The following is an 11880-nucleotide window of genomic DNA, read 5'->3' on the forward strand; positions in this document are numbered from 1 at the left end:
AGATAGCATGATAAGAGTACCAACACTAATATTAACTTTACCTACGTGGTAGAGAATGCTCATATAATTATATTTGAGAAACACAAGTCATCTCTTATGCCTCAGATTCAGTTCTTTCTGAGTAAACACATATTGTATGCTCTTGTGATCTTTGAACATATCAACATGCATGCCATAAAGATAGTAATGCCAAACATTGAGAACGAATACTACGACTGCAAACTCAAGGTCATGAGTTGGGTAGTTCCTCTCATGTATCTTAAGTTTCCTAGAAGCATATGCAATAACTTTACCCTTCTTTATTAATACACAACCCAATCCCACTCTTGATGTATCACAATATATAATAAAGCCACATGTTCCCTCGAGTAGGGATAGCACTAGAGAAGTATTCAACCATGTTTTTAACTCTTGAAAACTCTTCTCACAAGCATCTGACCATTGAAATTTAGCCTTCTTTTGAGTTAGCTTAGTCAATGGTAAATACATAGATGAAAATGCTTCAATAAATCTACGGTAGTAGCCGGCCAAACCCAAGAAACTTTTTATGTCAGTCGGGGATGTAGGCCTTGTCCAGTTCTTAACCACCTCAGTCTTTTGAGAATCAACTCGTATATATTCGCTAGATACAACATGGCCTAGGAATTCCACAAAAGCAAGCAAAAAGTCGCACTTTGAAAACTCTACATACAACTTTCTATCTTTAAGATTTTGGAGAGAAATTTTGAGATGATTAGCATGTTCCTCCTCATTCCTCGAATAGATCAGTATGTTGTCTATAAATACAATCACAAATATTTTCAAATACTATTTGAACACTCGATTTATCAAGCCCATAAATACTGCAATAGTGTTGTTCAAACCAAATGATATCACAAGAAACTCAAAGTGACCTTATTAGGTTCGAAAAGCAGCCTTTTGGATGTCATATTCTTGCATTTTCAGTTGGTGGTAGCCTGATCTAAGGTCTATCTTTCAGAAATAAGTGATACCCTGAATTTGGTTAAATAGATCATCTATTCTGAGAAGGGGATACTTGTTCTTTATGGTGCCTTATTCGATTGATAATAGTCAATGCACATTCTTAATGATCCATCTTTATTTCACATGAATAGGATAGGAGCGCTTCATAGTGAGACACTCGGACTAATAAATCCCTTATCTAGGAGATCTTTCATCTGTTCTTTTAATTCTTTCATCTCAGCAAAAGCCATTCTACATGGAAAAATAAAGATAGGTTGCATATTAGGAAGGACATCAATCCCAAAGTCAATCTCCCTTTCAGGAGGGACCCCGGGTAGATCCTCAGGAAACGCATTTACAATCGGGACTGTCTCAAGAGTAGAGGACTCAACACTATCATCTTTGACTCTAACGATGTGATAAAAACACCCTTTAGAGATTAACATTCTGGACCTAAGGTAGGAGATAAACTTACCCCTAGGAACAACAAGACTACCCTTCCATTCTAAGATAGGATTATTCGAGAAACAAAACTTAACAATCTGAGTCCTATAATCAATAGGGGCATAAAAAATATATAGCAAGTCCATGCCAAGAATCACATCAAAATCAACCATGTCCAATTCAACTAAGTTAGCCATAGTATCCTTGTGAAATATAGACACATTACAATCTCTATAGACCCTATGAACAAAGATACACTCACCAACAAGTGTAGATATACTAAAAGGCTCGAGAAGATACTTAGGAGTTCTATGAAATATACTAACCATATAAGAAGAATAAATGATAATATGGCATCCAGATATATCAAAACATAACACTCTAGATTAAAGACTCGAATCATACCCATCACAACATCTAGGGATTTCTCCTGGTCTTAAAGACTACCCATGGCACATAGACGGCTTGAACCTCCGCCCGTACTTGAAGTGGTATCTTTTTAATGACCTCTAGTTGGTGGTGCCGTGGTAGAAGACTGGTCTCTATTTCCCCATGTCAGACACTCTCTCTAAACATGGCCCACTTTGCCACATTTATAAGAACCATTCTTTCCCTCTATACACTCTCCCAGTTGGAGTTTACCGCACTTGCCACAAGGTGGATTTCCACTCAAACCTTGAGCTACACTAACCTAGGATTAAGAACCCTAGGCTCTGAAATTCTAGTGACTTTATACTTGTTTTTCATGCGTATTATGCGGTGCAAGTGCACATGCCACTGATGGAGCATAGTTGGAAAATCTCTTCTGGAAAAAGGACTTGTTACCCTTACTCTGACTCTGCTCATGTAACTAGAGGTGACATAAAACCCTAATACTGACCTGATTGAGCAAACTATGCATGGGTCCCACACCAGGGACAATCTCTAGCCATAAGTACAAAAAGGCCCAACAACCCTAGTCTGGTAAGTATGGGGAGCCTGAAATATCAAATCTCTCATATGGAACTCATGGGACCAGTGATCAAGTGAACCGCAGTCATAACACCCCTGTGACTATTGGCTGAAAGATGGAGGTTCACCACATCATCCCTAATTCATACCGACACTAGAGACACCTTGATGGTACGGGCTGCCATAAGTGTACATTCCTCTAGTTGATAGTATCGGGGCCCTACAATTCTCCCTAACAAAGATTTCTTCCTCATTATCCCTATAACAATCATCTCCAATAACATCCCACTTAAATGCCCAGTTGACTTTGCCTTCTTGCTCAATTGTTCTTCCTTATCCTTTCTCTTATCATCCTCTATTGATTGAGCTTACACCATCAACCTAGAAATATCGATGTCAGAAATTAGTAATGATGCTCTGCACTCCTTCTTTAGATACCTTCCCAATATAGAGACAAACTTTCTTATCTTAGATCGCATATCTAGGACCATATCTAGAGCATATCTTGACAGTTGGATAAACTTTAACCCATACTCCTTTATTGTTAGCCCTTTTTGTTTTAGATTCGTGAACTCCTCTACCTTTGCTTCCCTCATTTCTCTAAGAAAAAAGTGATCAAGGAAAGCACCCTTGAACTCATCCTAAATAGAAGGCTCTGCATCCTAGCCTCTACCTCCTTTTGATTGGTTGTACCACACATTTACCATATCCTTGAGCTGATAAGACACTAACTCAACCCCCTCAACCTTTGTGGCATGCATTATTTTTAATATTTTCCATATTTCATTGATAAAATTTTGGGGGTCCTTCTTAGACTTAGAAGCTATGAAAATTGATGGGTTTATTCTCAAAACCTCCCTAATCCTTGTGGTAGTAGACAACTCTTGATGGGAAAGAACCTATCTACCCTTGAAAACCTAAAATTGGTCATGTATAAGTCATAGAATAACTCATAAAAACGTCTATAGATTATCTAAGTCACTTATGGAATTAGGCTGGAAAAAGTTGTGGTCTACGAGTCGTAAACCATCTGACGATTCGTACACTCGACTCATCCTGCAGGTCTTTAAAAATCAAAGAAAGTTGAGTCTTTGAACTTTTCATAAGAGTCATTATTACAACCCATAGACTCTTTGATGAGTCATCAAATCCACTCGTAGAAGTGATATTCAAGTTTCGGAATTTGGCTAAGTGTCAAGTGGTCTTTGAGTCATTTTTATGACTTGTAGGAATATTTATGAATCATAAAGTCAGCCGAGGAAGGCTTCTTAGAATCTAAAAATTATTACCAAGTATTGGGAAGGTCTACGATTCATTCCTATTACTCATAGAATAGTCTATGAATCATAGAGGACATTCATGGTCCTCAGGGTTTGTTCTTTTCCTCAATGTTTCTCTTAGTCATCGAGCCTAGTTTAAGATAGGATAACATAAGGTGTTATGTACCCGACATATAACCTATCTCTATTTTTCCTTACCATATGACTCTGATAGAATTGAAAGAGTTAAAGTATTAGTTAAAGGATTTGCTAGATAAGAGTTTTATTAGATCGAGTATCTCTCCATGAGGTGCTCTGGTTCTCTTTGTCAGGAAGAAGGATAGTTCTCTTTGAATTATATATTGATTATCGATAGTTGAACAAGGTCACAATTAAGAATAAGTACCTTATTCCAAGTATTGATGACTTGTTCAATCAACTTCAAGGAGAAAGCTACTTTTCAAAGATTGATATCTGATCAAGTTATCATCAACTTCGAGTGAGGGAATGTGACATTCCAAAAATGGCTTTTAGAACTTGGTATGGTCACTTTAAGTTTTTGATTATATCTGTTGGACTAACAAATACCCCTTAAGTTTTTATGAATTTGATGAACAGGGTATTCAAGCACTACTTGGAAATATTCGTGATCGTCTTGATTGATAATATTTTGATCTATTTTCGAAGTGAGGAAGAGTATGTCGATCATTTGAGGATTGTGTTGAAAATTCTCAAGGACTGTCAGTTGTATGCAAAGTTTAGCAAACGTGATTTTTGGTTAAGGTCAGTTTCTTTTCTTGGTCACATTTTTTTTCGAGAAGGAATTATGGTTGATCAAAATAAGATTGAGCCAGTTAAGAATTGGCCTAGACTATTGAGTCCTTCTAGTATTCAGAGTTTCTTAGGTTTAGCTGGTTATTATAGACAGTTTGTGGAAGGTTTCTCTTCTATTGCATTGCCTTTGAAGACTTTGACTTAGAAGAAGGTGAAGTTCCATTGATATGAGACATTTGAGAAAAGATTCCAAGAGTTGAAGGATAGACTTATATCTGCTCCAATGTTGACCTTACCAAAAGGTTTTGATAGGTTTATTGTGTATTGTGATGCTTCATGAGTTGGTCTTGGTTGTGTGCTAATGAAAAATGGCAAAGTGATATCTTATGCTTCAAGAAAACTCAAGGCACATGAGAAAACTTACCCAAATCATGATTTGGAGTTGGCAGCGGTGTGGTTGTTTTGAAGTTGTTAAGATATTATATATGGTGTCCATGTGGATGTTTTCACTGATCACAAGAGTTTGCAATATGTGTTCAATCAAAAAGACTTAACCTTCGACAAAGGAGATGCTTTGAGCTATTTAAGGACTATGATATGAGCATGCTACACCAACCAGGTAAGGAAAAGGTTATTGCCGATACTCTTAGTAGACTGTCCATGAATAGTATTGCTCAATTAAAAATAAGAAGAAAGAACTTATTTGGGATGTCCATATATTAGCCCGTTTGGGTGTGTAATTGCTTGATTCTGAATAGGGTGGTGTTAATGTGCAAAATGGTTTCAAATCATCTCTTGTAGTGGATGTAAAGGTAAAGCAAGATAGTTATCCTGCTTTGGTTGAATTAAATAAAGTGGTTGTAGGATAATCCATTGAGGCTTTCTCTCAAGGGGGAGATAGTGTTTTGAGATATCAAGACCGATTATGTGTTCCAAATGTTGATGGCTTGAAATATATGATATTTTCTAAAGCTCATAGTTTGCAGTATTCTATTCATCCTATATCTACAAAAATGCATCAAGATTTAAGATAAGTATATTAGTGGAGTGTCTTGAAAAGATATATTGCAGAATTTGTGGCTAAGTGTCCAAATTATCAATAAGTGAAAGTTGAGCATCAAAAACTAGGAGGTTTGGCTCAAAACATTGAGATTCCTACTTGGAGGTGGGAAGACTTAAATATGGACTTCATTACAAGTTTGCCTCATACTCATAGGCAACATGACTCTATTTGGGTGGTTGTTGACTAAATGACTAAGTCAACTCATTTTCTTTCTATTAAGACTTCATAATCAGCCAAGGACTATGCTAAATTATATGTCCGAGAGTTGGTTAAGATTCATGGTGTTCCATTTTTCATTTTGGATCGAGGTACTTAGTTTACATCTTAGTTTTGTAAATCTTTCCAAAATGGTCTTAGTACTCAAGTGAAGCTTAGTACAGGTTTTCACCCAAAAATGGATGGTTATGCCTAGCTCATGATTTAGACAATGGAGGATATGTTGAAAGTATGTGTGATTGATTATAATGGAAATTGGGATGACTATTTCTCATTAATAGAGTTTGCTTATAATAACAGTTCTCACTCTCTCATTGAGATGGATACATTAGAAGCTTTGTATGGTAGGAGGTGTAGATCCCCTATCGATTGGTTTGAAGTAGGTGAAGTTTCTTTGATAGGACCTGAATTGGTATTTGAGTCTATGGAGAAAGTTAGACTCCTTAGAGATAGATTGAAAATGGCTAAAGCCGACAAAAGTCCAATTCAGATATGAGAAGAAGGGAACTTGAATTTGAGGTTAATGATTGAGTTTACTTAAAAATTTCACCCATGAAAGGTGTGATGCAATTTGGTAAGAAAAGAAAGCTAAGTACCCGCTATGTTGGCCCATATTAGATTTTGAGGTGAGTTGACAAGGTGGCCTATGAGTTGGATTTGCCTTCAGATTTGGCATCGGCGTATTCGGTGTTCCATGTGTCATTATTGAGGAAGTTTGTTGGTGATCCTAGAATTATTATTCCATTAGACAACATTGGTGTTAAGGAGCATATTTCTTATAAAGAGGTTCCGATTGAGATCTTTGACCGACAATTTAGAAAGTTGAAAAACAAAGAAATAACTTTAGTTAAAGTTTTATGGAGGAAACAGGAAGCCGATATGATGTCTTGATATCCTCATTTATTTCCTTCCATGCCTAGTTGAGGTATTTAGTTACTTGATGACCCAACCAGCCCAAACCATGTATTTTAGTTGTTCTCATGGTTTTATATGTATTCATGATCATGAAATGAGTTTAAAGTTATGTTTGTGCTTGAGATTAAAGATTTCATGTTTTATGCATTATCGATATGTTTTTAGATTCATGTTGAGCTGTTAAGTTCCTTTCCTATTCTATTTATGCTAGCTGAAGTCTTATTCAAGGATGAATGTTCCCAAGGGGAAGATATCATAAAGCCCAGAAGTTGGAAAGTCAAAAAATGAAGAACAAAATGTGAATCTCAGAAAATTTTAGAATTTAGCACAGGTGATCACCACGAAGGCCACCACGGGTCATGGTTCGCACCATGTCTCATGGTGTGCCACCGTGGTAGAGTCTCTGAGCTTTAGTCCTATAGGGATAGGACCACGATAATGGAACACAGGGTCATGGTGAGCACCACGAGCCATGGTAATCTCTCGCCTAAGGCCCTCAGAAAAGTTCCAAAGAAAGGACCAACGCTTTAGCACCACAGGCCATATAGGTCTTTACGGACCATAGTGGGTTCCATGGTGGCCACTCCTGCAGACCATCCTGCAGGTCCTGTACCACAATAAATGTTCATGGATAGTAGTAACCTTCATAGACCATGAAGGACTCTAGGGAGGAACTACTAAAAGTTCCCCTGCAAACTTGAGATTTTAAGTCCAAGTCTACCCCCGCGAAAGACCACTATGGACTGTAGTGTCCTTCAAGGGCCGTGGTGGGTCTCATGGTGGGCAGCCTTTCCATCTTCTTTTCAAATTTTCCAAGTCCAACTTCATGGATGGGACCATAGACTGTCATTACCTTCACGATCCATGGTGATGGCCCGTTGTAGGTCCCCAAATTCAGTTTTAATGAGGGTCATTCTAGTCTTTTACCTATATGTCATTAATGAATGTGGATGGTTTTTCTGTGGCTAAGTTCATACTTATTAACTAGACTAAATCGTTCTAACTCTCTCATTCTCTCCATGACTAAAACCTCAAAGTCTTTTGTTCCAAGTCTTCTCTCAAGGTTTTCTTCTCTCTCAATCAAATTCGAAAGGGTTCTTCAAGATCAAGCTTTCAGTCTCTTCAATTTATGCAAATAAGTTCATAAATAATGATTCTATGATGTTTCAAGCAAAGTTAAAGATGGGAAAGTTAAGTCCCTAAAGATGTTTATAAAAAATGATTTGTAATGATGGAAGGCCTACACCCACATTATATGAGTTATATGATAGATGAGCTAATCCAATGATTTTACTATGATGATGCTAGATAAGCTGTTTTATGATATTTGTAAAGATAGATTGATAGGTAATTACTATCTTTCCCTATGATATCTATGATCATGTTTTATGAGTTCCATTGGGATATTGACTAAGCATCGAGAGGACTTTTAGGTGGGGTTTGATATGGTAACGTAGTTAGTTACCCAAGAAAATCCTAGTAGAAACCTTTAGTCTCAAACTACGTTCTCCACGTAGGTTGACATATGTCAATATAGCAAAGATGGTGGATCAACATAGCCAAGCTAAACGAGCTACTTATGGAATATGCCCTGGCAAGGTAACCTCCCCTGTCTTGATGTAGGAGTTATCGAATTCCATGTAATAGATCATATGGTCTAAAATGTCGGTGAAAGGTCATATCCCACACTATTTTTAGTTGATTTAGGAGTACTTATGATTATTATTAGAATTTGATGCATTGATCAATGAGATAAATTTTTTAATATCTTCAAGATTTTACTCATATGTTTTTTAAGATATTGATCTTGTATCCATGATTCATATTGATTATGACCGATGTTCATTGTTCATGCATATTCTCACATAGTTAGTGAATTTCATGTACTAATGCATATTTTTTGCCTACACTGTATCATAATGTAGGGGCTGGTGATCACAATCATCCTCCTCCCGCTCGTGGTTAGAGTCTACTATTAGCTTCTTATTGGTGAGTCCTTACAGTTCGAGGATATGATGTTTATTTCTCATTTGACAGTTATACTTCATTACTTTATGTTGTCTATTGGGTGATCTGGGAGATTGTCTCACGCCCCCTTCTAGTATTAGAGACATGTTAGATTGTACGAGTCTATGTTGTCGCTTTTCTATTTTGAGACTTATATTTTATATGAGATTTTGCTTCCATATCATAATTTAGCTTTATCGCTTAATTTTCTTATGTATGCTCATGAATGATACGCTAAGAGGCTTGGTTGGAGTCCTTCGGGATTTTAATCGTTGTGTTAGGACTAGGCCCTAGGTCGGGTCGTGATAGTATCTACTGATAGTTGATTCTCAATCATATTCCATTTTTAAAGGTCAACTTCTAGATGTATCCCTGGCCCTAGTGGACTGGTCTCAGGCTCAAATTCAGAAGGTGGTGGACCAGCACTATCAACCTATTCCCTACTACCATCATCTGATCCTCATCTAAGAAGTCAGTAACACTATTATCATCAAGAGATAAAGGTGCTATAATGTGAACAGTAATATTATCGCCGGTCTTTTGTGTATGAGGATCAATACTATGAACCTATTCCATACTACCATCATTAATAGGCATGTCATGATCCAAGCTAGACCCTAGATGCGACATGACAATTAGAATCCCGAGGGACCCCAACCAAGCCTCTTAGAATATCATTCATGAGCATGAATAAGGTAAGTAAAGTAATAAACCAAGACATAAACATGGAGAAAAAAGTCTCAATAAAGGAGAACAAGTCTCAACTCGAAAAGAAAGAAAACATACACTCCTTAACATCCAACATGCCTCTACTAACTAGATGAAGAAATAATACAAGCTCCTAGCTCACCCATGAAAACATAAGAGAATGAAATAGTAAAATGACACAATGAAAATAAAGTGTCATGTCCTAGAATGGTGAGGTCTCACCAATAATGAAAGTAATCAAGCTTAATCTACTCATGAATAGGAGGGCACAATGATCGTCCGTCCCTACATTATGATACAATATAGGAAAAACTATGTGTTAGTACATAAAATGTACTTAGTATGTGAAAAGTATGCATGAACAATGAATATAGGACATAATCAATATGAATCATGAGATGCATGACCAATATCTTAAAACATGAGTAAACTATGAAAACCTTAAAACATCATAATCATTGATCAATGCAACAAAATATCATCATGAGAACTTTATATATTTTCTTTTACCTTGATGTGGGATAGGACCTTTAATTGGTATATAAGACTACGCGAGCAATAACATGGAATCCGATGATCCCCATATCGAGAATTGAGAGACTACTTTTCCATGGTAGACTCTTTAGTGGTACTTTCTCTAACTTTTTGCTATATGTAAATCTACTAGCCATGCTATATTGGTATCATAAACCTACGCAAGCAACATAGTTAGGGACTAAAGGTTGCTACAAGAATTTTCTTGGGTAGCTATAATGGCTACCAGACTGAACCCCACCTTAAAGTCTTCTCAATACTTAGTCATTATCCTAACTTAAGTTCATTAAAAAAATGGTCATTAACATCATAAGAAAGATTATAATAGATATCAATCCTCATTATAAGAAAATCATAGAATAGCTCATTAACATGATTGATTCATAAGAATCCATGAATTGGTGAGAATTGTCCTTTCACCTTTTTAACATGATTTTGTGACAACTACCTTATTAAACCATAAATTCTATATTAAAGGATCTTTTCATGAGTTATTTATAAACTTTGGTAGTCATTTATTAAGCTTTCATTGAAATCACTTGAAATTCATGATCATTATTCATTGACAACTTATTTGAAACTAGCATATAACTTGAGTCATTGAAATTCATCTTGAAATCATGAAACATGATGTGAATTATGCATAATTAGGCTAATAGAAATGAAATATATCATACTTAATAAGATCCAATGCAATTCATGAAATTAGGGCTTTTAGAAGAAATATTCATAAGAGATTTTGAGAAAAACTTAGAATTTCATGGGTGAAAGGCCCAAGTAAGAATTCCCACATACCTTGATCTTAAAGGCCCTAACTTTTCTCTTTGATTAGAAACTTCACTTGAATTCTCTTGAAATCAGCTTGAGGATGAAGAAGACTCTTGAGACAACACTTTAGAGAGAAGACGTTGATTTTTGAGTCTTTAGGTGAGAATGAGAGGATTAGAAGGGCTTAGTATAGTTAATAGGTTTGTATAAACCCTCAAAAACCATCCATATTCATTAATGAAAACATAGGAAAAGACCGAAACACCCTTAATCTTAAATTGAAAATTCACCTAGACTAGGGGACCCACCACAGTACGTGAAGCTCACCAAGGCCCATGGTGGTTGTCGTGGTGAGACACTTGAACTCTAGGAAAGTTGGGTTTGGTAGGGGTTCCTCTACGGAGACCACCACGTTCCATTGAGGCCTTATGGATCGTGAACCTCCCACGTGGTAGGGACTTCACAAGACTCCAGAGGGGGTTGGACCATAAGACTTCACCATAATACATGGTGCACTTCACAGTCCATTAACCCTCTCGTGGTCCTCCACCTATTAGTGCCCACTTCCAGCATTGGACCACGTGAATCTTCCACAGCTGTTGAAAGGCTTCATGAAGTCCACCTAGTGCCAAAATCTAGGACTTAGCTTCCAATTCATTTCAAAACGTATCACACCCTTCATGTCATATTTTCAAGTAAACTCAGTCATGCACCTCAAATTTAAGTTCTTTTCTCCTCACATCTAAATAGTACTTTTGTTGACTTTAGGCTGTATTTAATCTTTCGCTAATCAATCTCACCTTCTCCGTAGCCTCATTCACCAACTTGGGTCCTATCAAGGAAACTTCACCGACTTTGAACCAACCAATGAGAGACCTACACCTTCTACCATATAAGGCCTAGAATAGAGCCATTTGAATGCTGGAATGATAACTATTATTATAGGCAAACTTTATTAATGGCAAATGATCATCCTAGTTACCTTTAAAATCAATAACACAGGCTCTCAACATGTCCTCTAAGTTCTGAATGGTATGCTCGGCCCGACCTTCCATTTGATGGTGAAAAGTTATATTAAGTTTCACTTGAGTACCAAGACCCTTTTGGAAAGATCTCCAAAAGTGAAATGTAAACTAAGTACCTCCATCCGAAATGATAGACAATGGAACACCATGAAGCTTAACCAATTCTCAAATATACAATCTAGTATTGTCCTTGGCTGAATATGAGGTCTTAATAGGAAGAAAATGAGTTGACTTAGTCATTCGTTCAACAACC

This window comes from Solanum dulcamara, chromosome 12 (assembly GCF_947179165.1).
Source record: "Solanum dulcamara chromosome 12, daSolDulc1.2, whole genome shotgun sequence".
In the NCBI taxonomy this organism is placed as follows: Eukaryota; Viridiplantae; Streptophyta; class Magnoliopsida; order Solanales; family Solanaceae; genus Solanum; species Solanum dulcamara.